Source organism: Moschus berezovskii, chromosome X (assembly GCF_049115385.1).
Source record: "Moschus berezovskii isolate FMDL1 chromosome X, NW_MosBer_1.0, whole genome shotgun sequence".
Taxonomy (NCBI): domain Eukaryota; kingdom Metazoa; phylum Chordata; class Mammalia; order Artiodactyla; family Moschidae; genus Moschus; species Moschus berezovskii.
Genome location: NC_142488.1, coordinates 127211633 through 127227944, shown reverse-complemented (window position 1 = coordinate 127227944; position 16312 = coordinate 127211633).

Below are 16312 nucleotides of genomic sequence, written 5' to 3'. Positions count from 1 at the left end.
CTTGCAGTTAATCTTTAAAATATATAAAGCTTCTTTATCTATCTCTATTTAACTTTGCATTTCTATTCTTTCTTTCCTTTCTTTTTCTTACCATATTTGTTAGTTCCATTTTCATTGCTTTATTCCCCAGTTGGTACCTTGCTTTAGTTTTGTTTTCCAGTTTGTGCTTTAGTCAGTTTTGTTCTTAACTGGTGGATATCATTTTTGGGTTCCTTTGTTCACTAGGTCAACGGTTGACTATTGGACTTTACTTTTGTTGGATTGTTTTGATTTTGCTTATGGGCACATATGTATGTGTGTATATTCCATTACTTTAATTATTATTTGCCTGGTTTTGTAATTGCCATTTGTCTGGGATTTGTCTTTGGTTTCTCATTTTGGGGTATCTGTTTCAATATCATTTAATGCCATAACAAACCACCTGTGGAATCTACATTCCTGGCCAGAGATCAAGCCCTGAGCCTTTGGAATGGGAGCACTTACTCCAAGACCTTAGACTACCAGAGAACTCCTTACCCTAGGGAGTATTAAATAGCGAGAACTCCCAGAAAGGCAACCACTTGTATACAAGACCCAGCATCACCCAACTACCAGTAGCACCCTGTGCAGGATGCCTCATCCAAACAACAAAAGTGAAGGTCACTCAGTCGTGTCCAACACTTTGCAACCCCAAGTCGCAAAGTTCCACAGCTCATGGAATTCTCCAGGGCAGAATACTGGAGTGGGTAGCTGTTCCTTTCTCCACAGGATCTTCCCAACCCAGGGATTGAATCCAACTCTCCCCCATTGCGGGCAGATTCCTTACCAGCTGAGCCACCAGGGAAGCCCTCCAAACAACAAACAAGACAAAAATACAACTCAATCAGCAGCCAGGATTACCACCTCATTCAGCCCTGCCCATCAGAGGGAAAAAAAACTCACTTCCTCCCACCAGAGGGACAAGTCACACCTTACACTAAGCTTACACAAACCACTGGACCAAACTTACGAGGGCAGAAACCAAAAGAAAGAATTTAACCTTGAAGACTGGAAAAAGGAGACCTCAAACGCAATAAGTTAAAAAAATAATGAAAAGGAGGAGAAATACTGCACAAATGAAGGGACAAACTAGAAACACACAAGCCCAAATAAATGAAGAGGAAATAAGCAAACTACCTGAAAAAGAATTCAGAATAATGATAGTAAAGATGATCCAGAACATTGAAAATAAAATGGAAAAAATGCAAGAATCAATTAACAAAGACCTAGAAGAATTAAAGAATAAACATACAGAGACAAACAACACAATTACTGAAATTAAATTAAAAGTACTCTAGAAGGAATCTATAGCAGAATACCTGAAACAGAAGAATGGATCAGTGAGCTGGAAGATAAAATGGTGGAAATAACTGCTGAAGAGCAGAATAAAGTAAACAGAATGAAAAGAACTGAGGACAGCCTCAGAGATCTCTGGGAAAACATTAAACACACCAACATTTGAGTTATAGGGGTCCCAGGCAAAGAAGAGAAAAAGAAAGGGTATGAGAAAATTGTTGAAGAGATTATAGTTGAAAATTTCCCCAACACGGAAAAGGAAATAGTCAATCAACTCCAAGAGGTGCAGAGAGTCCCATACAGGATAAACCCAAGGAGAAACATGCCAAGACACATACTAATTAAACTATCAAAGATTAAACACAAAAAAAGAATATTAAAAGAAGCAACGGAAAAGCAACAAGTAACATACAAGGGAAACCCCCATACATTTAACAGCTGATCTTTCAGCAGAAACTCTGCAGGCTAGAAGGGAATGACACGATATATTTAAAATACTGAAAGGGAAAAATCTACAACCAAGATTACTCTACCCGGCAAGAATCTCATTCACAATTGATGGAGAGATAAAAAGCTTTACAGACAAGCAAAAGTTAAGAGAATTCAGTACCACCAAACCAGCTTTACAACAAATGTTAACAGGACTTATATAGTCAGGAAATATAAGAGAAGAAAAAGATCTACAAAAACAAACCCCAGAGGTGGTCCTAAGATGGCAGAGGAACAGGACGCAGAGACCACTGTCTCCCCCACAAATTCATCGAAATATCATTTGAACACTGAGCAAATACCACAAAACAACTTCTGAACGCTGGCGGAGGACACCAGGCACCCAGAAAGTCAACCCATTGTCTTCAAAAGGAGGTAGGATAAAAGGTAAAAAGAGACAAAAGAGTTAGGGATGGAGACCCGTCCCAGGGAGGGAGTCCTAAAAGACTAAAAGTCCTAAAAGTCCAAACACCAGGAGACCCTCTCACCGGTGGGTCTGTGGGGAGTTTTGGAATCTCAGAGGGCAACATAACCAGGAAAATATAAAGAAAATAAAAAATAAAATAAAATAAATAAATAAAACCCACAGATTAGGGGTCTAACTACAACTCCCAGAGGAGAAGTAGCTCAGACGCTCGTGTCCTTCACCAGCAAGAGGGGCTGAACAGGGAGGCACGGGCTGCATTGCTCAGGGTAAGGACCGGGCCTGAATGCCCTGAGGGCAATCTGAGGGAGCTAACATGAGATAGCAACCAAACTGTGGGAGAGCCAGAGAGGGGAAAAAAAAAAGGAGGAAAGAGAGAGAATTTTCCCGTGAAAAGTTCTAAACTAAGGCACTGCCAGGCCGCTCACAGAACAAAAGACTGAGAGAATACCAGAGGAAAGCTAGCCAGCTGTGGACCAGCCCATCCACCACCAGAGGCAGGGAGGCAGGCAGGTGGCAGCCAGAGCCAGAAGGAAAGGGGCAAACTCAGCCCCAGAGATGGCATCCCCAATCAAACTGCAAGCAGGTTCTCAGTCACTAACCAAGTCTTCCTGGGATCCTAGACGGTTGACATCCATCAGGAGGGTCGCAGCCAGAGATCAGCACTCCAGAAGAGACACATGGCACACCTAAAATGCAGCTGTGCACCCAGGAAACCAAGCGACTGGGACCAGGGAGGTGATAAGACACACCGCATCTGGGGAGTGTGTGCTCGCCAAGCACCTGGTCACCTTAGCTGCTCAGACCTAGGAAGGGCACAAAACGCAGGCCCAATTGAGTCTGTGCCTTTGTGGAGTACCCGAGAACCTGAACCTGAGCAATGTAGATCTGGGAAGTCCACGCAATCCAGGGCATGCCCCGGAAAGTTCCCTGGCAGAGCAACCTGAAGCCTAAGCAGTGTAGACAGGGAAAGCACACATGCCGTGAGCAGGGGCAAACCCAGTGTTACCCAGACATTGCGAGCACTCCCCACACACACCAGTGATATTTGTTGGCAGTGTTCCTCCCTCCCTGAAACACAATTGAAAAAGTGAACCTAAATAAAAGACCACCTTCGCCCTCTTGTGTCAGGGTGGAAGTTAGATACTGAAGAGACTTGCAAACAGAATAAGCCAAAATAAACCAAGAAGAGCGAACGGCTCTGAAAGTGACCGGTGCAACAGATTAAAACCCTGTAGTTAACACTGACTACATTGGAAGGGACCTATAGACTTTGAGAAGTATAAGGTGGAACAAGGAACTATCTGAAACTGAACTGACCACACACTGCCCTCAACAGCTCAAGAGAAATACCTAGATATCTTTCACTACTATCATTTTTTAATTTATTTTTAATTTTTTCATTTTAAAGTTTTTTATTAATCCTTTAATTTTCATTTTTAAAACCTACTATTACATTGAGGAAAAAAAGACCCTATTTTTAAAGCAAATTTCATATTCTTTTATATAACTTTTGCAATTTTGTTTTGTTTTTTTAATATTGTATTTTTGAGAGTCTAACCTCTACCCTAGATTTTTAATCTTAGCTTTTTGGTAATTGTTATCAATTTTGTACCTTTAAGAACCAAATCTTCAGTACCCATTTTTACTTAGGAGTGTGATTACGGGCTTGATTGCTCTCTCCCATTTTGAGTCCCATATTCTCCTCCTGATCACCTCTACCTCCCTCCTCCCTCTTCTTCATGTAACTCTGTGAACTTCTCTGGGTGTCCCTCACTGTGGAGAATCTTTTCACCATTAACCTAGATGTTTTGTCATCAGGGCTGTATAGATGGAGAAGTCTTGAGGCTACTACAAGAATAAGACTGAAAGCCAGAGGCAGGAGGCCTAAATCCAAAACGGGAGAACACCAGAAATCCCCTGACTCCAGGGACCGTTAATCGACAAAAACTCATCCAAAAGCCTCTATACCTACACTGAAACCAAGCTCCACCCAAGAGCCAACAAGTTTCAGAGCAAGACATACCTAGCTAATTCTCCAACGAAGTGGAAACATAACCCTGAGCACAAAAATGCAGGCGGCCAAAAGTCACACCAAACACATAGACACCTCAAAACTCACTTCTGAACACTTCACTGCACTCCAGAGAGAAGAGATCCAGCTCCACCCACCAGGACACCGACGCAAGCTTCCCTAACCAGGAAACCTTGACAAGCCACTCGTCCAACCCCACCCACAGGGAGGAACCTTCACAATAAAGAGGAATCAAAAATTACCAGCAGACAGAAAGGCCACCCCAAACACAGCAAAATAAACAAGATGAAAAGGCAGAGATATATTCAGCAGGTAAAGAAACATAATAAAAGCCCACCAAACCAAACAAAAGAGGAGGAGATAGGGAGTTACCTGAAAAATAATTCAGAATAATGACAGTAAAACTGATCAAAAATTTTGAAAATAAAATGGACTTACAGACAAATAGTCTGGAGACAAGGATTGAGATGATGCAAGAAAAGCTTAACAAGGACCTAAAGAAATATAAAAGAATCAATCAATAATGAATAATGCAATAGCTGAGATCAAAAACACTCTGGAGGGAACCTATAGTAGAATAACTGAGGCAGAAGATAGGATAAGTGAGGTGGAACATAGAATGGTGGAAATAACTGAAGCAGAGAGGAAAAAAGAATTAAAAGAAACGAGGACAACCTCAGAGACTTCTGGGACAATGTCAAACGCCCCAATATTTGAATCATAGGAGTCCCAGAAGAAGACAAAAAGAAAGGCCATGAGAGAATACTTGAGGAGATAATAGTTGAAAAATTCCCTAAAATAGGGAAGGAAATAGCCACCCAAGTCCAAGAAATCCAGGCAGTCCCAAACAGGATAAACCCAAGGTGAAACACCACAAAACACATATTTATCAAATTAACAAAGATCAAGCACAAAGAACAAATGTTTAAAGCAGCAAGGGAAAACCAGCAATTAACCCACAAGGGGATCCCCATAAGGATAACAGCTGATCTTTCAATAAAAACTCTTCAAGCCAGAAGGGAATGGCAGGACATACTTAAAGTGATGAAAGAGAAAAACTTAAACCCAGATTACTGTACCCAGCAAGAATCTCAATCGAATAAGAAGGAGAAATCAAAAGCTTTACAGACAAGCAAAAGCTGAGAGAATTCAGCACCACCAAACCAGCTCTTCAACAAATGCTAAAGGATCTTCTCTAGACAGGAAAAACAGAAAAGGTTTGTAAACTCGAACCCAAAACAACAAAGTAAATGGCAATGGGATCATACTTATCAATAATTACCTTAAATGAAAATGCGTAGAATGCCCCAATCAAAAGACAAAGACTGGCTGAATGGATACAAAAACAAGACCCCTATATATGTTGTCCACAAGAGACCCACCTCAAACATAGGGACACATACAGACTGAAAGTGAAGGGCTGGAAAAAGATATTTCAAGCACATGGAGACCAAAAGAAAGCAGTATTAGCAAAACTCATATCAGATAAAATAGACTTTGAAATAAAGGCCATGAAAAGAGACGAAGAAGGACACTACATAATGATCAAAGGATCAATCCAAGAAGAAGATATAACAATTATAAATATATGTGTACCCAACATAGGAGCACCACAATATGTAAGGCAAATGCTAACAAATATGAAAGGGAAAATTCACAGTAACACAATAATAGCGTGAGACTTTAATACCCCACTCACACCTATGGATAGATCAACTAAACAGAAAATTAGCAAGGAAACACAAACTTTAAATGATACAATGGACTCAGTTCAGTTCAGTCGCTCAGTCGTGTCCAACTCTTAGCGACCCCATGAACCACAGCACGCCAGGCCTCCCTGTCCATCACCAACTCCCAGAGTTCACTCAAACTCATGTCCATCGAGTCAGTGATGCCATCCAGCCACCTCATTCTCTGTCGTCCCCATCTCCTCCTACCCCCAATCGCTCCCAGCATCAGAGTCTTTTCCAGTGAGTCAACTCATCGCATGAGGTGGCCAAAGTATTGGAGTTTCAGCTTTAGCATCAGTCCTTCCAATGAACACCCAGGATTGATCTCCTTTAGAATGGACTGGTTGGATCTCCTTGCAGTCCAAGGGACTCTCAAGAGTTAGACCTAATTGATATCTGTGGAACATTTCACCCTAAAAGAATGAATTTCACCTTTTTCTCAAGTGCACACAGAACCTTCTCCAGGATAGACCACATCCTGGGCCATAAATCTAGCCTTGGTAAATTCAAAAAAAAATGAAATCATCTCAAGCATCTTTTCTGATCAAAATGCAGTAAGATTAGATGTCAACTACAGGAAAAAACTATTAAAAATACAAACATATGGAAGCTAAACAACACACTTCTGAATAACCAACAAATCACAGAAGAAATCAAAATATACATAGAAACAAATGAAAATGAAAACACAACAACCCAAAACCTATGGGATTCAGTAAAAGCAGTGCTAAGAGGAAGGTTCATAGCAAAACAAGCCTACCTCAAAAAACAGGAGAGAAATCAAATAAATAACCTAACTCCACACCTAAGGAAACTAGAAAGGGAAGAAATAAAGAACCCCAGGGTTAGTAGAAGGAAAGAAATCTTAAAAATTAGGGCAGAAATAAATGCAAAAGAAGCAAAAGAGACCATAGCAAAAAATCAACAAAGCCAAAAGATGGTTCTTCGAGAGGATAAATAAAATAGACAAACCATTAGCCAGACTCATTAAGAAACAAAGGGAGAAGAATCACATCAACAAAATCAGAAATGAAAATGGAGAAATCACAACAGACAACACAGAAACACAAAGGATCATAAGAGACTACTATCAGGAACTATATGCCAATAAAATGGACAACTTGGAAGAAATGGACAAATTCTTAGAAATGTATAACTTTAAAAAATTGAACCAGCAAGAAATAGAAAATCTTAACAGAACCATCACAAGCACAGAAATTGAAACCATAATCAGAAATCTTCCAACAAACAAAAGCCCAGGACCAGATGGCTTCACAGCTGAATTCTACCAAAAATGTAGAGAAGTGCTAACACCTATCCTCCTCAAACTCTTCCAGAAAATTACAGAGGAAGGTAAACTTCCAAACTCATTCTATGTGGCCACCATCACACTAATACCAAAACCAGACAAAGATGCCACAAAAAAAGAAAACTACAGACCAATATCACTGATGAACATAGATGCAAAAATCCTTAACAAAATTCTAGCAAACAGAATCCAACAACATATTAAAAAGATCATACATCATGACCAAGTGGGCTTTATCCCAAAGATTCAAGGATTCTTCAATATCCACAAATCAATCAACATAATACACCACATTAAAAAATTGAAAGATAAAAACCATATGATTATCTCAAGAGATGCATAGAAAGCCTTTGACAAAACTCAACATCCACTTATGATAAAAACCCTCCAGAAAGCAGGAATAGAAGGAACATACCCCAACATAATAAAAGCTATATATGACAAACCCACAGCAAACATTATTCTCAACGGTGAAACACTGAAAGCATTTACCCTGAAGTCAGGAACAAGACAAGGGTGCCCACTCTCACCACTACTATTCAACATAGTTTGGAAGTTTTGGCCACAGCAATCACAGGAGAAAAAGAAATAAAAGGAATCCAGATTGGAAAGAAGAAGTAAAACTTTCACTGTTTGCAGATGACATGATCCTCTACATAGAAAAACCCTAAAGACTCCACCAGAAGATTACTAGAGCTAATCAATGAATATAGTAAAGTTGCAGAATATAAAATTAGCACACAGAAGTCCCTTGCATTCCTATACACTAACAATGAGAAAACAGAAAGAGAAATTAAGGAAACAAGCCCATTCACCATTGCAACGAAAAGAATAAAATACTTAGGAATATATCTACCTAAAGAAACAAAAGCCCTATATACAGGAAATCATAAAAACACTGATGAAAGAAATCAAAGATGACACAAATAGTGGAGAAATATACCATGTTCATGGATCGGAAGAATCAACATAGTGAAAATTAGTATACTACCCAAAGCAATCTATAGATTCAATGCAATCCCTATCAAGCTACTAACAGTATTTTTTTAGAGAACTAGAATAAATAATTTCACAATTTGTATGGAAATACAAAAAACCTCAAATAGCCAAAGCAATCTTGAGAAAGAAGAATGGAACTGGGGGATTCAAGCTGCCTGACTTCAGGCTCTACTACATAGCAACCATCATCAAGACAGTGTGGTACTGGCACAAAGACAGAAATAGAGATCAATGGAACAAAATAGAAAGCCCAGAGATAAATCCACGCACCTATGGACACCTTATCTTTGACAAAGGAGGCAAGAATATTCAATGGAGAAAAGACAATCTCTTTACTAATTGGGGCTGGGAAAACTGGTGAACCACTCGTAAAAGAATGAAACTAGAACACTTTCTAACACCATACACAAAAATAAACTCAAAAAGGATTAAAGATCTAAACGTAAGGCCAGAAACTATAAAACTCCTAGAGGAGAACACAGGCAAAACACTCCCCAGCATAAATCACAGCAGGATCCTCCATGACCCACTTCCCAGAATATTGGAAATAAAAGCAAAAATAAACAAATGGGACCTAATTAAACTTAAAAGCTTTTGCACAACGAAAGAAACTATAAGCAAGGTGAAAAGACAGCCTTCAGAATGGGAGAAAATAATAGCAAATGAAACAACTGACAAAGAATTAATCTCAAAAATATACAAGCAACTCCTGCAGCTCAATTCCAGAAAAATAAACAACCCAATCAAAAAATGGGCCACAGAACTAAACAGACAGTTCTCCAAAGAAGACATACAGATGGCTAACACACACACACAAAGATGCTCAACATCACTCATTATCAGAGAATGATAAACCACAAATCAAAACCACAATGAGGTACCATTTCACACCAGTCAGAATGGCTGCTATCCAAAAGTCTCCAAGCAATAAATGCTGGAGAGGGTGTGGAGAAAAGGGAACCCTCTTACACTGTTGGTGGGAATGCAAACTAGTACACCCACTATGGAAAACAGTGTGGAGATTCCTTAGAAACCTGGAAATAGAACTGCCATATGACCCAGCAATCCCACTGCTGGGCATACACACTGAGGAAACCAGAATTGAAAGAGACACTTGTACCCCAATGTTCTTCGCAGCACTGTTTACAATAGCCAGGACATGGAAGCAACCTAGATGTCCATCAGCAAATGAATGGATAAGAAAGTTGTGCTACATACACACAATGGAATATTACTCAGGCATTAAAAAGAATTCATTAGAATCAATCAGTTCTAATGAGGTGGATGAAACTGGAGCCTATTATATAGAGCAAAATAAGGCAGAAAGAAAACACCAATACAGCATATTAACGCATATATATGGAATTTAGAAAGATGGTAACGATGACCCTATATGCGAGACAGCAAAAGAGACACAGATGTAAAGAACAGACTGTTGGACTCTGTGGGAGAAGGCGAGGGTGGGATGATTTGAGAGAACAGCATTGAAACATGTATATTAACATATGTGAAATCAATCACCAGTCCAGGTTTGATGCATAAGGCAGGGTGCTCAGGGTTGGTGCACTGGGATGACCCTGAGAGATGGGATGGGGAGGGAGGTGGGAGGGAGGGTCAGGATGGGGAACACATGAACATCCATGGTTGATTCATGTGAATGTATAGGAAAACCACCACAGTATTGTAAAGTAACTAGCCTCCAATTAAAATAAAAAGAAAAAAAAATAACAAACCCCAAACAATTAAGAAAAATGGCAATAAGAACATATATATCAGTAATTGCTTTATTTTTTTTTGCTTTTTATTTATTTTTTTATTTTTATTTTTATTAGAGGCTAATTATTTTACACCCCTGTTGGCTCAGAGGTTAAAGCACCTGCCTCCAATGTGGGAGACCCGGGTTCGATCCCTGGGTCAGGAAGATCCCCTGGAGAAGGAAACGGTAACTCACTCTAGTATTCTTGCCTGGAGAATCCCATGGACGGAGAAGCCTGGTAGGCTACAGTCCACGGGGTCGCAAAGAGTCGGACACGACTGAGTGACGGAACGGAATTATTTTACAATATTATATTGGTTGGTTTTGCCATACATTGACATGAACCCGCCCTGGGTGTACATGAGTTCCCCCTCCCGAACCCCCCTCCCACCTCCCTCCTCCCCTTATCCTCCCTCTGGGTCATCCCTGCATACCAGCCCCGAGCATCCTATAATATGCATCGACCCTGAACTGGTGATTCGTTTCACATATGATAATATACATGTTTCAATGCCATTCTCCCAAACCATCCCACCCTCACCCTCTCCCACAGAGTCCCAAAGACTGTTCTATACATCTGTGTCTCTTTTGCTGCCTCGTATACAGGGTTATCATTTGCATCTTTCTAAATTCCATATATATGCATTAGTATATGTAAATGGATTAAATGCTCCAACCAAAAGATACAGACTGGCTGAATGGATACAAAAACAAGACCCATATATATGCTATGTACAAGAAACCCACTTCAGACCTAAAGACACATATAGACTGAAAGTGAGAGGATGGAAATATATATTCCATGCAAATGGAAATCAAAAGAAAGCTGGAGTAGCAATCCTCATATCAGACAAAATAGACCTTAAAGAAGATTACAAGACATAAGGAAGGACACTACAAAATGATCAAGAAATCAATCCACGAGATAGATATAACAATTGTAAATATCTATGCACCCAACGTAGGAGCACCTCAATACATAAGACAAACACTAATATACATAAAATGAGAAACTGACAGTAACACAATAATAGTAGGAGACTTTAACACCCCACTTACACCAATGGACAGATCATCAAAACAAAATTAATAAGGAAACACAAGTCTTAAATACATTAGATGAGATGGATCTCGTTGATATCTTCAGAATCTTCCATTCAAATGCAGAAGAATACACCTTCCTCTCAAGTGCACATGGAACATTCTCCAGGATAGACCATATCTTGGGTCACAAATAAAACCTCAGTAAATTTAAGAAAATTGAAATCATGCCAAGATTCTTTTCTGACCACAATGCTATGAGACTACATATAAATTACAATAAAAAAAACTGTAAAAAACACAAACACATGGAGATTAAGCAATACATTTATAAACAATGAACAGATTACTGAAGAAATCAAAAGGGAAATAAAAAATTCCTAGAAACAAATGACAATGAAAACATGACAACTCAAAACCTACGGGATGCAGCAAACAATTCTAAGAGGGAAGCTTATAGCAATATAATCCTACCTCAAGAAACAAGAAAAACATCCTTCTATCCTTCTAAAACTCTTTCAAAAGTTTTAGAGGAAGGAACACTTCCAAACTCATTCTACGAGGCCACCATCACCCTGATACCAAAGCCAGACAAAGACAACACACAAAAAAGAAAATAGACCAACATCACTGATGAACATAGATGCAGAAAAAGCCTTTGACAAAATTCAGCACCCATTTATGATTAAAACTCTTCAAAAAATGGGCATCGAAGGAACCTACTTCAACATAGTGAAGGCCATATATGATAAGCCCACAGCAAACATTATTCTCAGTGGTGAAAAACTGACAGTATTCCCTCCAAGGTCAGGAACAAGACAAGGGTGTCCACTCTCACCATTATTCAACATAGTTTTGGAAGTCCTAGCTATGGCAATCAGAGAATAAAAAGAAATAAAAGGAATCCAGATAGGTAAAAGAAGATGTAAAGCACTCACTGTTTGCAGATGACATGATATTATACATAGAAAACCCTAAAGATACTATTAGAAAATTACTAGAGCTAATCAGTGAATTTAGCAAAGTTGCAGGATACAAAAATCAATAAACAGAAGTCACTTGCATTCCTGTATACTAACAATGGAAAATCAGAAAGAGAAATTAAAGAATCAATCCCATTGAAACATAAAGAATAAAATACCTAGGAATAAACCTACCTAAGCAGACAAAAAACTGTATACAGAAAATTATAAGATGAAAGAAATCAAAGATGACATAAACAGATGGAGAGATATTCCACGTTCCTGGGTAGGAAGAATTGTGAAAATGACTATACTACCAAATGCAATCTACACATTCAGTGTGATCCCTATCAAATTACCAATGACATTCTTCATGGAACTAGAACAAAAATTTCACAATTCATATGGAAACACAAAAGACCCTGAATAGCCAAAGCAGTCTTGAGAAAGAATGGAGCTGGAGGAATCAATCTTCCTGACTTCAGATTCTTCAGATTAGGAAGAATCAAACTTCCTAATCTTCAGACTGTAGATTATACTACAAAGCTACAGTCATCAAAACAGTATGGTACGGGCACAAAATCAGAAATATAGACCAGTGGAACAAGATAGAAAGTCCAGAAATAAACCCATGCATCTATGGGTACCTTATTTTTTACAAAGGAGGTCAGAATATACAATGGGGCAAAGATAGGCTCTTCAATAAGTGATTCTGGGAAGACTGGACAGCTACGTGTAAAAGAATGAAATTAGAACACTTTCTAACACCATACACAAAGATAAACTCAAAATGGATTAAAGACCTAAATGTAAGACCAGAAACTATAAAACTCTTAGAGGAAAACATAGGCAGAACATTTAATGACATTAATCAAAGCAAGATCTTCTATGACCCACCTCCTAGTGTAATGAAAATAAAACAAAAGTAAACAAGTGGGACCTAGTTAAAAGCTTTTGCACAGCAAAGGAAACTATAAACAAGGTAAAAAGACAACCCTCAGAATGGGAGAAAATAATAGCAACTGAAACAACTAACAAAGGATTAATTTCCAAAATATATAAGCAACTCATACAACTCAATAACAGAAAAACAAACAACCCAATCAAAAAGTGGGGAAAAGACCTAAACAGACATTTCTCCAAAAGAGACACATAGATGGTTAACAAACATATGAAAAGGTGCTCAACATCACTCATTATTCAGTTCATTTCAGTTCAGTCACTCAGTCTTGTCTGACTCTTTGCAACCCCATGAATCATAGCACGCCAGGCCTCCCTGTCCATCACCAACTCCCAGAGTTCACTCAAACTCATGTCCATTGAGTCGGTGATGCCATCCAGCCATCTCATTCTCTGTCATCCCCTTCTCATTATTAGAGAAATGCAAATCAAAACTACAATGAGATATCACCTCACACCAATCAGAATGGCCATCATCAAAAAGTCTACAAACAATAAATGCCAGAGAGGGTGTGGATAAAAGGGAACCCTCTTGAACTGTTGCTGGGTATGTAAATTGATACAGCCACTATGGAAGACAGTATGGAGATTCCTTTAAAAACTAGGAATAAAACCACCATATGACCCAGCAATCCCACTCCTAGGCATATATCCTGAGGAAACCAAAATTTTAAAAGACACATGTACCCCCAGTGTTCATTGAAGCACTATTTACAATAGCTAGAACATGAAAGCATGTTCATTGACAGATGTCCATTGACAGATGAATGGACAAAGAAGTTGTGGTACATATACAAAATGGAATATTAAGTTGCAGGATATAAAATCAACACACAGAAACCCCTTGCATTCCTATACACTAATAATGAGAAAACAGAAAGAGAAATTAAGGAAACAATTACATTCACCATTGCAACAAAAAGAATAAAATACTTAGGAATATATCTACCTAAAGAAACAAAAGACCTATATATAGAAAACTATAAAACATTGGTGAAAGAAATCAGAGAGGACACTAACAGATGGAGAAATATACCGTGTTCGTGGATTGGAAGAATAAATATTGCGAAAAAGAATATATTACCCAAAGTAATTTATAAGTTCAATGCAATCCCTATCAAGCTACCAACGGTGTTTTTTATAGAGCTAGAACAAATAATTTCACAATTTGTATGGAAATACAAAAAACTTTGAATAGCCAAAGCAATCTTGAGAAAGAAGAATGGAACTGGGGGATTCAAGCTGCCAGACTTCAGGCTCTACTACAAAGCCTCAGTCATCAAGACAGTATGGTACTGGCATAAAGACAGAAATGTAGATCAATGGAACAAAATAGAAAGCCCAGAGATAAATCCATGCACCTATGGACATCTTATCTTTGACAAAGGAGGCAAGAATATGCAATGGAGAAAAGACAATCTCTTTTAACAAGTGGTGCTGGGAAAACTGGTCAACCACTTGTAAAAGAATGAAACTAGAACACTCCCTAACACCATACACAAAAATAAACTCAAAATGGATTAAAGATCTAAATGTAAGACCAGAAACTATAAAACTCCTAGAGGAGAACATTGTCAAAACACTCACCAACATAAATCACAGCAGGATCCTCCATGACCCACCTCCCAGAATATTTTAAATAAAAGCAAAAATAAACAAATGGGACCTAATTAAAATTAAAAGCTTCTGCACAGCAAAGGAAACTATAAGCAAGGTGAAAAGACAGCCTTCAGAATGGGAGAAAATAAGAGCAAATGAAGCAACTGACAAAGAATTAATTTCAAAAATATACAAGCAACTCCTGCAGCTCAATTCCAGAAAAATAAACGACCCAATCAAAAAATAGGCCAAAGAATTAAACAGACATTTCTCCAAAGACATACAGATGGCTAACAAATACAAGAAAAAATGCTCAACATCACTCATTATCAGAGAAATTCAAATCAAAACCACAATGAGGTACCATTTCACACCAGTCAGAATGGCTGCTATCCAAAAGTCTACATACAATAAATGCTGCAGAGGGTGTGGAGAGAAGGGAAGCCTCTTACACTGTTGGTGGGAATGCAAACTAGTACAACCACTATGGAGAACAGTGTGGAGATTTCCGTAAAAAACTGGAAATAAAACTGCCATACGACCCAGCAATCGCACTCCTGGGTATACACACCGTGGAAACCAGAATTGAAAGAGACACATGTACTCCAATGTTCATCGCAGCACTCTTTATAATAGCCAGTACATGGAAGCAACCTAGATGGCCATCATCAGATGAATGGATAAGAAAGCTGTGGTACATTTACACAGTGGAGTATTACTCAGCCATTAAAAAGAATACATTTGAATCAGTTCTAATGAAGTAGATGAAACTGGAGCCTATTATACAGAGTGAAGTAAGCCAGAAAGAAAAACACCAATACAGTATATTAACACATATATATGGAATTTAGAAAGATGATAAGATGATAATTCTGTATATGAGACAGCAAAAGAGACACAGATGCATAGAACAGTCTTTTGGACTCTGTGGGAGAGAACGCGGTTGGGATGATTTGGGAGAATGGCATTGAAACATGTATATTATCATATGTGAAACGAATCACCAGTCCAAGTTTGATGCATGATACAAGATGCTCGGGGCTGGTGTACTGGGATGAACCAGAGGGATGGGATGGGGAGAGAAGTGGGAGGAGGGTTCAAGATGGGGAACATATGTGCCAAAAAATAAAAAATAAGATGTGACTGGAAAAAATATAATAATTTTTTTTAAAAAGGAATATTACTCATCCATAAAAAGGAACACATTTGAGTCAGTTCTAATGAGATGGATGAACCTAGAGACTATTATACTGAGTGAAGTATGTCAGAAAGAGAAAGGTAAGTATCATATACTAATATATATATATATATATATGGAATCCAGAAAGATGGTACTGATTAATTTATTTGCAAGGCAGCAGTGGAGAAACAGACATAGAGAACAGACTTATGGACACAGAGGGGAGGAGAGGGTGAGATGTATGGAGAGAGTAACATGGAAACCTTTATTACCATATGTAAAAGAGATAGCCAATGGGAATTTGCTATATGTCTCAGGGAACTCAAACAGGGTCTGTGTATCAACCTAGAGGGGTGGGGTGGGGAGGGAGATGGGAGGGAGGTTCAAGAGGGAGGGGACATATGTATACCTATGGCTGATTTATGTTGATGATTGACACAAAACCACAAAATTCTGTAAAGCAATTATCCTTCAATTAAAAAATAAATAAATTTAATTAAAAAAACAGGCAGTG